Raw genomic sequence first — 17321 nt, 5'->3', positions numbered from 1 at the left:
TCACCCACAGCTTCAACCTCTAACGTCCTCAGGTACAGCTCAGACCTAGACCTCTTGCCTCATCCAGATTTGGGACTCCCTGCTGGAATCTCCATCTTTGTGTCCTCTGCCCTGAACTCAACCTTTCCCCGAATTCTTGTTTCTTCACTGTGCCCTGCTACTTCACCTTTCACTCGGTTCCCTGAACCAGAAACTCTAGTTCCAGCCAGTCTAGATTCCTCCCTTTCCCTTAAGCCCATGACCGATTGGTGACTAAACTGTGTCATCGTTACCCCTTAAAGTCTCTCAACCCTGTCTTTATTGCCCCCTCCCTCTTCCCCTTACTGCTGTTTGCTTTAGTTTACACACTTCATTTTATGCCTCCTCTGTTGTAAGAGCCTCTTATCAGCTCACCCCCTTCCTGTTCTTGCCTCTGTAGTCTTGCTCCATTGCAGCCCCTTCTGAGCTGTGTCCAACTCTGCTTATGTCACTCCTGTATATCAGGAATCTTGCCTGCCTCCCAGTTATTTCCAGGGTCAAGTGCCAACCCTTGGCAGGCCACCTGGGCCCTTCATCCTGGGGGGCCTGGCTCCATCTCCTTCCCTCTCTGGCTTCTCTGCCCCACTCCATGCACACTGGGTTTTGGACAATAAACCCCTTTTATTTGCCCCAAACCCACTTACTCTGCTCTTTTTTGGCCTCTGGGTTTTGCGCCTATGGTTCCCTCTGACTAGAATGTTCTTTCACCTCTGTGAGCCTAGCAATCCTCTACTGGTCCTTGAAGATCCAGTTCAAGTGCTGCCTCTTCTGGGAGGCCTTCTGCGCTCTGCATCCCTTGTTCACACCTCCGTTACCCGCACTTCCTACGAGGCAGTGGTGTGCATCTGTCTCTCCTGCCGGAGTTTCTTCTGTATCCTCGGCATATTGCTTAGGGACTCTGTACAAGACGGATGACTCTTCTCATAGCGGAGAAGACTTATTGGCAGGAGGAGAGAGGGGAGCTGCTCCGGTGACCACAGACAGTGCCCGGGAGGACAGTGCCCAGAGGACAGAGGAGTGGTTGAAGCAGATGCCCTGGAGTAGCCGCTTCTGTGGTGGGGGCTGCCGAGAGGCCACGCTGGTGACTGGATAAATGTGGCAATACCATGTGGGAGGCAGCCCTATTGGTTCCTCGTGGAATTCCTCAGAGGCTCGGGGTGGTGGCTCCAAAGGTCAGAGTCTTCAGACATTTGATATCTTTAGCCCTCAAAGTAGTGTAAGAGAACTTTCCAGAAGTCTGGTGCTAAAGTCCAGTGAGCACAATCTTCTCCTTCCTTTTGCTATCCTTGCTAGTTTTTACCCAACCTCTGGGTCTCAGGGGGACAGAAGAAAAGTGGGCTCCATTTGTTCTCTGTGTCTGTGAGCCCCACACACTGTGGCCGGGACTGGGGAACTGAGGTCTTCATCCACCTTGCGTTCGCGCCTCGACTCTGTGAAATGAATGGAAGGGCCAGCACGCTCTTCCCCTTCTCAGTGGACGCACACTCGAAAGACTGTCAACCCACAGTCTTTCTCTGAGCCTCTGCCCCACCTCCCCCGACCCTTAGTCTGCCTTGATCATTCGTCTCTGAGCCCAACATGGGCTGCTTCTGAAATGCAATCCTTCCAGCAGCACAACCACGGACCACGGATGATGTCTTATAGGTGCAACTATAACAGCTTATCTTCCCTGCCTCCCCTCTCCACCCTGGTATCTGACACCCCAGAGCCCAGTCTGTGGTTACCACCGTCTTCCTACGTAACAGTTGGGTACGTAGAAGTGTCATGGTGGTGGTGATGGTAGGAGTGGTGTAAACTGGAACATGGAGGTTGAGAAAAGACCTTGAAATACTTGTGCCACCACATTTCTTGAACTGAGATTCCACTTTCTCTCTCTCTTCACACACACACACACACACACACACACACATGCACACACGTGTACACACATCACACACAAGAAATAAAAAGTTAGCACCCAATGAGGCAGAGTGCCAACACCAATGATGTAGACAAAAGGCAACAGGCAGGACTCTAAATGGATCTTTATTTTTTTAAAATAATTTTATTGGGGGCTCATACAATTCTTATCACAATCCATACATCCATCCATGTGTCAAGCACATTTGTACATTTGTTGCCACCATCATTCTCAAAACATTTGCTTTCTACTTGAGTCCTTGATATCAGTTCCTCATTGTCCCCTCCCTCCCCGTTCCCCCTCCTCATGAACCCTTGACAACTTACAAATTATTATTTTTTTGTCTTGTCTTACACTGTCGGCGTCTCCCTTCACCCACTGTTCTGTTGTCCATCCCCCAGAGAGGAGGTTATATGTAGATCTTGTCATCGGTTTCCCCTTCCCACCCCACCCTCTCTCCACCCTCCCGGTATCACCACTCTTGGCACTGGTCCCGAAGAGATTATCTGTCCTGGATTCCCTGTGTTTCCAGTTCCTATCTGTACCAGCGTACATCCTCTGGTCTAGCCGGATTTGTAAGGTAGAATTGGGATCATGATAGTGGGAGGAGGAAGCATTTAGGAACTAGAGGAAAGTTGTATGTTTTATCGTTGCTACCCTGCACCCTGACTGGCTCGTCTCCTCCCTGGAACTCTTCTGTAAGGGGATGATGGATCTTTATTTTGTTGTTTAAGATATTCTGGAAGGAAATTCTCTAACCTCCCTCAAAGAACTAGCTAAACTTCAAGATGCCAGGTGTAAAAATGGTGTGGGGTCAGATTCTGGCCCCCTTTGACTTCACAAAGAGGAAGGAGAATCAAACTCAACATCAGCTCAAGCTCGATTCCTATGAGGTGGAAATCAGGCATGTCTCCACCCTGCAATATTCTTCACCAATTCCAACTGCAAGCATTCCTCCAAAGAAATCCTCTGCTTCTCTTCTGGGTTCAATAATTCATGATAAAAAACCCACACAGAATGCACATACCGCACTCATGATTATGAGGTTTATTAGGGAAGTTAATAGGTTACAATTCAGGACCAGAAATTCTCAGGTTATAGTCCTTTGGCCAAGAGTTCTGTGTTAGGCAGGGTTCTCTAGAGAAACAAAACCAGGACACTTATGATTACACACACACACACACACACACACACACCCAGAACACTTATGATTACACACACACAAATGCACGCATGCGCAAGCGCGAGTAGGTTTGTACAGTGACAAGGAATATAACAGCAAATTAGTCCACATAGCAGTACAGAGGGCTCTCAGTTCAACTCACTTTCGTGGAACAGTTAATGTACTGGAAGTCCTTCAACCAGGTCCAAATTCAAGGAAGCAGACAACAGTCTTCCCTCAGGCAAGGCAGGCAGAGTCTGCCAGCAGGCAGCAGACATCAGGGTGGGTCAGCAGCTCGGGAGCTTAGTGAAGCAGGCCTTGATGGGATCTGGAACTCAAGTACAGAGACAGGATCCACCAGCCTCAAGCTCAAGCGATGCGCGACCAACAGCATGATAAAGCAGGTCTTGAAGGAGCCTCAAGCTCTAGTAACATGATCCATGGGTTGGCTTGGCCCACAGGTAGTGTAGCACACAGGTTGAGGAAGAGAACTAGCTAAAGCATGCTGGTCCGATCACCAGGGAGCAAGAGGGAAAGGGGATGCCAGCTATCTTTATTTATTTTGGTCGTCCTCCAATCAAGCTGCGACCTGTTCCTATGGACCTAGTTGGCACAATAAACCTAACTGTCACAAGTGTCATTTCTCAGCCCTGCCTATAGGTAAGCTTTGGTCTGGTCTTCAGCTCTCAGCAGTATCACAAAGCTCCTTCAGTGCTGCCAATAAATGCCCTCACGGCACTCTACTCTGTCCAAAGCTTCCATTTCAAGGTACTCTTGGTTGGCAAATCAAGCTCCCTCAGTGAAGTACCTGGAAGCACCCTCCTCTATAGGTGAGCCTCCTGCCCACAGGGACTTAGGCTTCTTACCCTGTGAGCTGGGAAGCCCACTGCTGCATCACATGTTCTGGTTCTGCTGTCATGGCCTCTCTGGTGTCACATCTCTCTGTCTCCTGGATCAAGGAGGCTCAACATGCAGGGATCTTGGGTTCCACGGGGCACACTCCACTCTTGGCTCTTCATTCTTGATGGCAGTGAGAGCCCTGCTTCCGAGATGACTCATTTTAAACCCAGCTGGATGACAAAATGGACCAATCCCCGTGTTAGGGTCCCACACATTCTGTTTGTATGGCTCCACACAGTCACTTGGTAGAAGTCATAAAGACCATGGTTAGCAGATCCATAACAAATAGTCCACTGCATCACACCAGGGCTTGGGCAGAGGTTCCCAAACACCTATTCCCTATTTAACTTGAAACAGCAACAGATTTTCTTTGGCTGGATTCAAATCTTTCTCCCTGCAATAGAAGACTGTTTTCCTCTAAGTCTACTCTCAGCAGTGAAAATTAATTAGCTTCTTGAAAGGTGCATGATGAACAGCTATGCTTTTGTGGCTAATGATGCTGTAGAGGCATATAGGATCCCACCAGCCCAAGAACAGAGTATGTCCTTCTTCCTGTTACCAGACCAGAAGCCTGAACACTGGCCTTCATGCCCCCGAGGTGGACACAAGCACATTGATGGTGTGAGAGACCGAGTCTCTGTCCACTCTGGTTTGGATCCCATCCTGCAACCTCTGGGCAGATGCTCTAGTCAGCAGTAGTTCGGAAACGTCCGTTTCTCTCACCTTCAGAATGCCCTGGCTCCCTGCGTGAGTCTGGGTAGACTAGAGAAACGAACCCACAGAAACTCATATGTATAAGAGAGAGTTTTATATAAAGGGTAAGTGCACATTAAGAAAACATCCTGATCCAGTGCTGCCCAAGCCCACAAGTCCAACGTTAACCCATGATGAACCCATATGCCCAACACCAATCCACAAAGTCCTCCTCTATCTCAAAAAACACATGCCATGATGCTGACTGCAAGAGGAAAGCTGAATCAGTGAACATATAGGCATCTCAGCACAGGCAGGGGTCTCCACACAGCTTCTCCAGCACCCAGGGCTGCATTGGGGTAGGTCCATGTGGCTTCTCCTCAGGGATGTCTTGCAGGAAGTGAGCCTTGCCAGCTAAAGCAGGGAACTGGCTGAGGCAGCTACACCCTGGTCCGACCATTAGAAAGAGAGAGACCTGAGAACTAGAAAGGGGAGGCTCACCGAGCCATTTATCCCTCTGCCCTTCAATTAACCCCACATGTGTTTATCAACTAGGTTGGCACAAGAAACCTTAACTATCTCACTCCCCTTAGGGAGCGATTGAGGTAGGCCAACAAGGGAAGCGCTCATGTTCCTTTGGGAGGTTATGTCCAAGTCTGGATTTCCTCAAAGGATATACTCCTTCCAGATTTACCACAACTCAGCGCTCTTTCACTGTGTTGATCGGGGAATTCCTCAGACCTGAGATGTCTTGTGGGGTCTCTATAAACAAGGACAGAGGGTGAGTTCATGCTAATATGGTCCCCTGTGCCCTGTGCGTGCAGATTTTCTGAATTGCACCTTCCTGGGAATGGTCTCTTCTCCCAGGGAGCACCCCCGGGCTGCCTCCTGGGAGAGGAAGAGCAGGAGGAAGGAGGATGGGTGTGGGGATCTCTGAGTTTGGTGTGGACGAGTCCCTGGCCAGCTGGTGTGGGACACACAGAGAAGAGGAGCTGGCACGTTTATTTTCTCAGCCTTGGTGTCAGCGCCTCTCCTGCGGAACCCCACTGTCGCTCACTTAAAATATCCGCATCCTACAGGAGAAAGGGCAGATGAGGGTTTAAATTTAGCAACAGTGGGTCAACAGAGGGGGATGAAGACCGGGGACGTGGTGGAGCCGGTGTAGTCAGAACAGGTGTAAGAACCCTGGGATTCCTGGATGGGGACGCTGACCTGCAAGGGCAAGAAGACCTCTGTCCCCAAATAGGAGAGCGCTCTCAAAGATTTGACCCAGATTGCTGCAGTTCTCAGTCCCCAGTCCCCAGCCTGCCCCCGCCCCGTGCCATGTGCTCTTTCCCTCTGAAATGCTGGCCTTCACTGACCCCGCTGCCCTGTGGCCGTGGAGCACACGGTGGCTGGCCCTGGGAAGAGGAGGCTGTCGGCAGGGACAAAGGCAACATTTGAGGAAAACAAGAACGCAAGCGATGCTGCTGCGCTGGCTCTGACTCAGGTGGTGGCCACAGGGCCTGCCTGGGCTCTGGAGTCTTCAGCGACCGGTTTTGCAGAGGGAGGTCCCCAGGCCTTTGTGCTGAGCGGCGTCTGGGTGGACTCAAACTGTCAACATTTGGTTAGCAGCCAAGCATGGTCACTATTTGTTCCACGTTCAGGGCACTGAAGGGAGGGCAGTCTTTAGTCCATGGCCCTATCGAGAGGGTCCCTAAGCCCGGAAGGCACAAAGCAGTGGCGAGAGGCTGGCACGCTGCCAGAAGACCCGTGGGCCAAAACGTCAGGGTACCAGATCAGAGGGACATCTCCAAATTTAGGATTCTTCAGGCCCTCCACAAGGTGGATTGACAGCGTGGCTGCCTCCGTGGGCACAGACAGGAGAACAATTGTGAGGAGAGTGTAGGGCTGGGGCCGGCGCTTCACTCTGTTGTCCATAGGTAGGGCTGTAACGGTCGGAACGGAGTCAAGCAAGGGCCCTTCACAACCACAGCCACAACCACCACTGCAGCCGATCAGGACTTTGTTCCCCTGGAAGGTGAGTCGTCCTTTGAGACAAGTGGACCCAGGACTTCCTTTTCCACGCCCTGCTCTTCATCCGCCATCTGGGGGCGCTGAAGAAATCCTGCTGCTCAGAGGGGTTGCCTCTGGCCGGGGGTGGGGACGGTCAGGTGCGTGGCTGAGAGCCGGGGCTTTGCTGTCAGCACTGTCCGGGTTCACAGCTCCGCCATTTAATGTCCGGCTGTGGTCTTTAACTTTGATGAACCTCTCTTCATCACCTACAAGGGGGTGGTAGTGGAAGGGGTGTTGTTTATTGGAAGGATTGTGTGAAGCTTAAATAAGATCCCATTTGGAAGTCATTCAGACTTGGCACAACGTAAAGTACACAGTCGGGGTCCCTGGGAGGTGCCTGTGCTTCATGTACTCACCTGCTAACGGAAAGGCTGGAGATTTGGGGCATCTCAGAAGAAAGTCCTGGTGATCTGCTTCCAGAAATCACCATGGAAACTTGATGGAGCCAGCACTGAGATGCATCCACCACCATTGGATCCTGAAGACTTAGCACCCACCAGCCTGTGAGCTTCCTGCATTTGGCATCATTACATGTGGCTTCGTGAGTCTGCAGAGGGAGTTATGGATGAGTCTCGGACTTATGGACTTGATCTGGTCTGGGCTGGATGTTTTCTTATACTTTCTTATACTCTCTGATATAAAGCTCTTTCTTATTTATTGAAACAAGACAGAAAGAAGGAAGGAAACTGGATGGAGCACGGTCCTCCCCTCATGCACACGGGGCTGCCAGGCATTGGAATGGGCTTGATGGGAACATTATTTTTCCCTTTTAAAGCACATGATTCACGTTATAACTATCATTACCATTAATTATTGGGAGGTAGAAAAACCACCCCTCCCCTCAGTGACCATGGGCCTATAAATGGTGGTATGTCTAAAATTTACCCAGGTCCAACTCTCCATCCCAGGTCCAGGCAGCATGAGGTTGTGGTATGAACACGTGTTGTAGAGAAAGACACATCAGGAGTTTTCACCTTGGCAGGTTACAGAAGCTGATTGTGGTGAATGCCCTTAGGAGTGTGGCTATATTTAGCGATCAGGCTGTTTTAAACGGGCACAGGGCTATTGTTTTTATTTTTTTAATCAGTGGAGACTTCAGGAAAGAGGAGATGCTACTGTCACAGTAAGCAAGATCCTACAGGCCAGCCGATGCCTGTGGTTGACCTTGAGCTACACGCAGGCATTGCTGAACTGGGATTAGGAATTAGTTCATCCAACAGATGGTCTTTTGGCCTCATCTTGAAGTGGACAGAATGGGGCAGCTGCCACTGCTTGGTCCTGCTAGTGGCCTGTGCCCTGAGCTCCTTGACTCCGAGAGGGTTTCTGACCCTCCTCGCTGCCTCCTCAAGTGGATGCTTAAGGAAGGCCACTTGTCAGAACACAGAAGCTGAGAATCTGTGAAAATCCACACTGAGCATCCTGATAGTATTAAGGTGATTCTGGAAAAAGTCTCCGGGCTCTCAGGTTGCTGCCATTGACGAACAAATACACCACTGGTTCCATCTGACACCACGGTGACTCATTTCACGGGGATCATCAGGAAAAGGACCCAGCTTCCTTCAGGACAGACGGCCTTCCTCTTTGTGCACAAGACAGGCTCACGTCCAACCCGACTGACGATGGGTAGCTTGACGCGAAGGAAGTGGATGAAGATGGGTTCTTGTGTGCAACCTACACCCAGGCCATCACTTGGTGCTTCGGAGGGCCTGCTCCAGGCTAGGTGCACCACTCCTGTTTGTGTGTCTTGTAGAGAGCTGACCATTTTCAGTCATGACACCAGAACTTCTTGGAATTTGTAACTGGATTTGTTTCTTCACTTACTGGAAGGATTCGTTTCCTTTAAAAACAAAACAACCCCTCTCCGCCCACTAATTTCCACTCCCAGAGAGTCTATGCAGGGCTTCTGAGACTGTCAATGTTATGGAAACAGACAGTCTCATTTTTCTCCTGTGTGGAGGCTGGCGGGTTTGAATCACCGATGCTGCAGGTAGCAGCCCACTGCCTGCCTTACCTCATCACCAGGACTCTTTGTATTTTCAAAACCATTTTATTGGGAGCTGATATGGATTTCGTTATCATTCCATAATTCAATCACATAAGCAATATTACACAATTGCTAAGTTTCAAAACATTTTCTTCCTTTTTGATGTCCTTGATATCATCAGCTCCCCTTTACACACACCCCCCCCACCCATCCTCGGGATCCCTTTTTCTAATAGTCTCTATAGGTTAATCGATCCTGGGTTCTATATATCAAACCCCAGAAAAATTCATAAGAAAAATTCAAAAGAGCTACCCACAATGACAAAATACATTAGAAACAAACCCTAATGTGAAAAAAACCCCAAAAACACAAACACAGAAAATGTTCAAAACCAGATCAGACCCAATGTCTGATCAGAGAGGTGACCAGGTGACAAGGTTTTAAGCATTCAAGTCCGGTTTTGATCTCCTACAGTTGTCTCTCCAATACTTTCTGTCTCATATTCCACGTGAACGGAGGGAAATCGCCAGAGGTTTGTTTCACGTGCAGATCTCACAAATGTATCTTGGGCTTCCACTGTCATCCATAGCCTTTTGCAAAGTAGAATTTCACAATATAGGCTCTGATACTATTCTCTTCTTTGGATTAATATGATTTACAATCCTTGGGTCCCAGATGATGGTGTGCTTCTTCCAGGTGGGCTTAGTTGACACTCACTTAGATGGCTGCTTGTTTGGAAGCAAGCGTTTAAACCCCAGATACTGTTCTGAGAGCCGGGTACCATCTAATATCTTCACTGCACTTTGCTATGGCACCCATAGCTTCTGCGTTCCCTTCCTGAGGGCGAGTAGTGAGCTGGGCCATGATATGATGGAAGAACGAATTGTTCTTAAATTAGAGCTAGAATTTAGTGTAAGCCCCAAACCCATTCTTGATCTGTGTGTTTTATCTGTCTTTAGCACCCCGCCCCCCCCCACTTAGCGACCTCCTTGCTGGTTTATGGTACAGAGTGTCAGAGTTCTATTTCCAGTATTTCTCTTTTGTGCATTGAGCTCCTGACTCCACTCCCCAGGGAACCTGTTTCCCTGGGGAATCATTTTTAATGAGGCTATTTCCACATTGAAATGAGGTAGGTGGACTGTTAAGAAAGGAAAGAGATGAGACATTTATTCTGGATTAAATTGGAGAGGTTAAAGTTTTAAGAGCAACCATCCTGAAGCTGTAGTATACGGAATACTTGCTTCCCTAGGTATTTGCCAATTACCAATCATGTTGGACTGAAGGTTAACCTGTTTCTCTTTCTGAAACCATGAAGGCAAATCATTAACAATAAAAGTTCCTCTTGTAAGGATAAAAAAAAGTGTGTATAGGCTGGTGATTCTAAGGCTTTTTAGGTAAGGCACTGATGGGTAGAATCACGTTTGTCCTTATGTATTTTTCAGACCAGGATAGAAGCACCATTATCTTAGGTTGCAAGACTCATGCTTGAAATAGTTACCTCTGGCTATCTCAAGGTGGCTTTGATATTGTGACTTTTCATAGTCTTTAGTTAATTATATAGTCCTTGACCATGAATGAGGATTTCGGAGACACAGATTGTAACTCTAGTCATCATCGATGGTGGTGTATTTCCCCACCCAATGAAGAGATCAAAAGGAGTGGAGCTCCCTTATTACATTGGGTTTATAAACTCTTCTTGTTAAAGTAGTGAAGTCATTGACTTTATTGGATACTCAACAGCTCAGAAAGCAATTAGCAGGCCATGCTTGGAACATTCTGAAGGAGCCTTGGTTGTGCAGGGGGTTATGTGTCCTGCTGTTAACCAGTTGGCAGTTCGAAATCACCAGTTGCTCAAAGGGACAAAAGAGAGGCTTTTAACTCCCATAAAGAGTTACCCACAGGGGCACTTCTACTCTGTCGCGTAGGGTCACTAGGAGTCGGAATTGACTTAATGGCTGAGGGTTTGGCTGTTGTTTAGGGATGTTCTGACTCTAAGAATCAGTCTTGCTCAAGGAATCAAGGAAGAACTGTTTTGATTAACACAATAGCAACAAAACAACTACGATTTTGTCTTAAAACCAGAATAGGGACAGTAGAAATGAAGAGAAAAGTAAATGGCTAAGTACATGGCGGAAGAGAGAGATTTCACCGGGAGACTTGTTTATGGGCGTTGAAGATTGGCTATGCCATTTACTTAAAGAGAACGAGGCATTGGAGGTCCGGGGAGATGAGTTGAATCTAAAAATGCCTAACAACTCTTTTTTGTTGTGGTTGTTGTTAGGAATTAAACCTGGAATTTCTGCATCCAAAGTGAGAATTCTACCCCTGAACCACACATCCCTCATATATAGATTTCCTTTTGTTGTCTTCTAATTTGTATGTTGCATTTATGACCCCTCTCATCAGTTCTATTTTTAGAGTTATCCTAGGATAACAGTTTGCTATTTACAATATTGTCAAAATATTTATACCTAAAACCAAGTGAGTATGTTAAATTATACTTCTACTGAAGATTCCATACAAATAAGCCTAACTGTCATAGCAAATGAAGGGCATATGCATTACCACTTTTTAGATTATAGGTAGATCTTGTTCTGTGAGGGGAGAGGGTAAGGATAGAAAAGTGTCTATGTTTTTATATTACTTTACCCCCTATTACCTTTAGCATAAACTCCAAACTTAATAATTTGGCTCTTGACAACTTTTAGTGAGAGAATTAGAGAGTATATTGACAGGGTTACAGAATGGGTGAAATGAGAAAAATACAAAAGGAATGCAGATCTTATTAAAAAGGGAAGTCGGCTGTGATCTGAGTACTGAGTAGGGGATACAGCATCAGTCCAGGTATCTACTCCAGTAGCGCAGGTGGGAGAAGGTGCTCGGTACAAGGCGGCCCGATGAGGTGAGCTGTGAAACAAGGCCAGCAGAGAGTCTGGCCCTGTGGTCCACCAGGAGAAGGCTCAAGAGTTCACCTTGAGAGATTACCTTTGGACTACATTGCCCTGAGCCCTACCATCCTGTTCTTCAACCTCTGACTCAAAAGTAACTTCTTATGGCATTACATTTTGACCTAACAATCTCAGTCTTCTTGAGTTGGCAAAACTACTCTCCTTCGGAGCTAATTGATTTAACAACCCTGAGACGGTATAGGATTATAGAGAAAGCGAGGTAATCACAGGAACTTCAAGTCAAGGTGGGGGGATAAGGATATGCATATCCCAGAGAAGGCAATTCTATCTCAGTTGGTAGAAAAATGGGGAGGGACAACCCCTCTGGGAAAAACCGCTTAACAATACTTACAGGGAACCCAAGGGGAGACTATGCCTGGTACCAAGATCCTAATTGGACACTTCTGATCTAGTTTCTATGTAGTCTTTGGTGACCTGGTCTGTCCGCTAGACTGCTGGGACTTTAGATTCTGTCCTTTAAAGAGGCACAACATCCTTCATAGGCCACACCAGAAGGTCTCGATGTGGAAACCCCACGAAGTGAACTGGGCTTGGCCTCAAACTCACCTGTAGCCCTTGGACTTCAGGCTGAACCTCTCTAGTGTAAGAAGAAGCAGATGGCTGCCATCCCAAGGGCATAGAACTGGCAGATTCAATTCTCTTGCCTGGAAGGTACCCAATGAACGGAGGCACGGAACTACCATATACCTACCATTTTAACGCCCTGCTTTCTTCATTACGACATGTGTTAATCTGACCAGCATGCTTCTGCTGTTGTCAATATAGATTATTGGAAGATTTTGCCTTTCACCAACCTCTGTTGCTTGTGCAAATAGTGTCCAGTCACTTAAGCATTTAATTGTACAAGTCAACAATTCAGGCATTGTGGTTCGTAGCTAGACTATGCATAATTTCTTCTTCTCAACGGTGTTTTAAATTCTGTACCATTGGTTAAACTAGTGACACTATTAATGCTTAGTGGCTATGCACTGGGCTGCTAACAATAAGGTCAGCAGTTCAAAACCACCAGCTAACCCCGCAGGGGAAAGATGAAAGTTTCTCCTCCTGTGAAGATTTGCAGGCTTGGGGACTCTCAGGAGTAGTTCTACACTACCCTACAGGGTTGCTATGATTCAGCATTGGCTTGATGGCAGTGGAAGTGATGCCCCAGGGGGATGATTGATAGTGTTCTCTTAACATAAAATGACAATGATGTCTCTAAGGTGAACCAGAGACATATATAAACCATAGATGCATGAATGGATTTTGGGCTTGCACTTAATTCTAGCCCTGATATAAGAACAAACAGTTTTTATACCATGGCCATGCTTGATGCTCACCCTTCTGAAGAGATCACTGAAGATATGGGTGCTACAGTGAAGTGTGGAGAAGAAACCAGATGGTGCCCTGCTATCAGAAAGAATAGTGCTGGGGTCTGAGAGGCTTCTTTTCAAACAAGCAGCCATCTAACTGAGATGTCAAGTAAATTCACATGGAAGAAGTACACCAGGCTATGTGATCCAAGGATTATAAATTATATAATCCAAATCTGAAGGAGGAAATGGTATCAGAGCTTAAATTATGAACAATTGGTTTACAGAAGACTATGGAAGCCCAGAGTCCATTTTCAGGGTCCACACATGGATTAAGTCTCCAGTGAATCCCCTCTAATCATAATTAAGGGATGTGAATAGCCCTGTTAACAGATAGAGAGCATTGTAAAGTTGATTATGGCTAGTTAGGTTAAATGTCATAGGTAATTTAAAATTCAAAGTTAGGTTAAAATGTATTATTTAACATTTGATCAAATACACATGGATTAAACCCCTGGCGAATCCTCTCTGACCATGGACCAGGGAGGTTAACGGCATTGTTATCATGAATTGGAAAGCGGATTGTTGCAGATGCAGTTAGGTTAAAATTTAGCACCCTATCTGATGATCTGTCTTATGAGTCATTTAAATTTCTTTTGGTTTTAAAAAAATATTTTCTGATTTCTTTTCAGTTGAGGTTTTTGTTTTACTTTGTTATTCTCCTTAGTTTTTGTTTGTTTCAAAAATGTATTTATGTCTGTGAAATTCAGGATAGGTAAATCTATAGAGACAGAAACTGGATAAATGTGAAGAAAATGTTCTGCAACTGTGGTGTGATGATGGTACAACTCTTCTTGAGGTGGTCGAACTAACAAATTGCGTGATATGTGAATTATATACCAATACAACTGCAGGAAAAATAGAGTGTGTCAGTTAGAAGAGAAGAAATCACGGTGGTGGTTAGGTTTTATGTCAACCTGATGGGACCTGTGTGTGGGTAGGGCAGAGCCCAACCTGTCAATCACATGGTAGTCTGATGGCGCCTGTTGGAGTGTGACCTTTTGTGTGAGCGAGAGACCCTGCGAACAGCTCTGCTCTTCTCCTTTACCTGCATCTTGCTGGGACTCCATGTTTGCCTCCGGTGGTGTCCACGTGGGGCTTCCTGACCCTGACAGCTGTCTGTGCCATGCCATGTTTCCCCCAGCCCTGGGTCCATGCGTGTCTGCATCCACTGTGATCTCCCTTCGTCCCACTTCACCTTTCTGTGCATCGGCCTGCAGCTACGAGAGTCTGAAGAGGGTCCGGCCAGCATCGAACGTATGCAATTGAGTTGGATTGGGCGAGGATGCCTTCTTGGTATGAAATGATTTCTTCATATAGTGTTCTTTCTTGTACAGAGATGATTTCTTCATATAATGTTCTTTCTTGTACAGAGATGAGGCTCACTGGTTTGTTTCTCTCAACAACCCAATCTTAGGACATTAAGAATTAGTTTTAAATTAAAAACAAGAACTAGGTTTATATTCTGCGTATACTTCTGTTAAATCGGCCTTTAGCGTGGGATTTCCCCTGACTCTGAGTCGTGGCGTCTCCGTGTGTGTCAGACTAGAACTGTGTCAGCCATCCGTGGCTGTGCCTTTTCAGAAGTAGATTGCCTGGCCTTTCTTTCTAGGGGCTTCAGAGTAGATAGGAACACAAACCTTTAAAAATTATTATTATTGTTATTTTATTCCTCACATACCTTTTGGTTAGGATCCAAGTGTTTAATCGTTTGCACCACCCCGGGGCTTATGGCTTTTTCAGTTGAAAAGTATAGCACACTGCTCAAGCATTTAAATGGCATTTGAATGGATAAGACAAATCAAACATTCAAGCATGGTAAATCAAATAATTCAATTTGTAAGTGTTGCCTAAGTCTTAAGAAAGATTTTGCATGTAAGAACTTTATCTTGTCAGTTTGTAGCTCATGATGAAAAAAAAGTTAAACATATGCATGAATATAGTCTAGAGCAATTATGGAAATTTTACTAAATTAGTAAATGAGACTAATTGTTAAGGAAATTGAATTCTGTTCAAGAGGAGTTAAACATCAAAGAATGAGTGAAAATGGTATTTAAAATATTAGCACAGTTAGCTTATAAATAGAACATCAGGATTTGTAAGTTGAATTTAAAAGGTTTAAGCAAAGCCAGGTTTTATACTTGTATTTTTAGTAGATTAATTTAGAGCCACATAGCTAGAAATAATCCTTTCCACATACCTTAGACATCAACAATGTCGATGCTGCTGAAGAGAAGAGGATGTATCAGCTGCTGGATCAGAAAGAGTGAATGGATCTAAAGAAATCCAAGAGATGGAGAGATGCCTGAACAGAGACTGGCAGTCCCTGAAGGAGCTCAGGTCCAGAATACAACTGAGAGGTGGCCGCTCAAAGCTACAAGAGAAAACATAATTGAACAATCGATGAACCCAATATCCCACCTCCTGGGAAGACTTAGGGCAGCCACACCAATCTCTTGACTACAGAATCCTCTCAATGTAGTTTAATCGTCATTGTTGCAGCCTGACTCTAACCCCCCAATTTTACCCATTACTCTTCTAAATATTTCCAAGTCTCTACCATGGGCGTTAGCTCCATAGTTGAACAGTCTCTTACATGTAATGCTGAAATCCATAAAACTCTGAAAATAGAAGTGTTTTTAATGAGTTTAGTGCCAAGATTCATTTGGCAGTCTTATTAGTCTTGCACTCATGTGAGGCTATTTATAGACTTCATCTCAGAGTAAATATTCATATGTTTTGCTGAAGAAATACTAACGTACTTGATTCTAGGTTGCTGCTCCACACTTAGTTGCAGTAAGTATATGATTTATGTTACATATGTTCAGTGGGGGTGTGATAGTTTTTTTGTGCCAACATGGCTTCCATAGGAACATGTGGGTGGAGTTTAACCCGTCAATCAGGTCGCAGTTTGATTGGAGGGGACCTAGATAAATGGCTCTCTAGGGCCTAGACCAGCTCTCTAGGCCATTTATGTAGATCCGACCAGCATGCTGCTGCCTGAGTTAGCTGCTCTCAGCCTTGTGCTGTGCTACTTGTGGGCTGAGCCAACTCATGGATCATGTCTCAGTGCCATGCATCACTATGTCTTAGCGCTCCATCACCACCTGCATCCCTACGTTTCTGCCGTGCACTGGCCTCTGCTACGCCTTGACAACTCATCTCCCTGCTGTTGCCGCCTCACCTTGCAGCATCTGCTGCCTGCAAGCCAACCGTGCTCCTCTCGCCTGCGGGCAGACTCTGTCTCCGCCATTCATTTCATTGTCTGCTTCCTTGACCTTGGACCAGTGGCCAGCATGAGTAGGAAGGACCTTCAGTATATTAATTGTCCCGCAAAAGTGAGTTGGACTCAGCTCACACAGAGAGAACGCTTTCCCCTGGAGCCGGTGCTCCGAATTTGAACTTCCTGCCTCTTAAACTGTAGGCGAATACATTTCAATTTGTTAAAGCCATCCATTCTGGTATTTCTGCTATAGCAGCACTAGAGAATGAAGACAGTGTATATGAAAATCCCCAAAGTTCTGAATACTGAAGCACATTTGTTTTCAAATAAGGGACTGTAAACTTCAGGCAATGTGGGTATGGGTTACTTGATGATGTAGCGCTTATTGTTCAGGTCATGTTCTATTAGCTAATGCTAGTTCATGTTCTATTAGCTAATTAGCTATTAGCTAATGCTAGTTCCCATCCAGATATTGCATCCAACTAAAATTTGGCTGACCTCTGAGTTAAAAAGGACAAACCATCTCAACATTGCACCTGCCTCATGCAGCACCATCCACTACTGGTACTTGTGCAATAGAGGAGTAACAGAATAAAATGCAAATTCCTGTTTTAAAAAATAGAATCATGGGAGATGTGCAGTAACCATTGGACCACTGCTATTGTGGAATTCTACTGGGCAGAAATTGTGTAAGCACCCCCCGCTGCTGTGCGGCATAATCCTGGATTAAATTATAATTCTGCTCTCTCGTAGGAATTCCCTTACTCTCGGAGAGCTCTTTCTTGTTTATTATTTTCCATGGCCACATCTTTTCCTTTTCTTTCTTTACATTTTAATTCTGAATTAGGTCTGAAGGTTCACAGAACTGATCATCAGTTTCATGTTTAATAATTTATGCATCCCTAATAATGAATGAGGGGGGGAGTGCAGAGTGGAGACCCACAGCCCATTTGTAGGCCACTGGAGATCTCCTTGCAGAGGGGACTTGGGGAGGAGATGAGCCAGTCAGGGTGCGATGTAGCAACGATGAAAAATACAACTTTCCTCTAGTTCCTAAATGCTTCC

This window comes from Echinops telfairi, unplaced genomic scaffold (assembly GCF_000313985.2).
Source record: "Echinops telfairi isolate 266 unplaced genomic scaffold, ASM31398v2 ScPeMD7_7356;HRSCAF=8355, whole genome shotgun sequence".
NCBI classification, from domain to species: domain Eukaryota; kingdom Metazoa; phylum Chordata; class Mammalia; order Afrosoricida; family Tenrecidae; genus Echinops; species Echinops telfairi.
Note: the sequence above shows the minus strand (reverse complement) of the source record.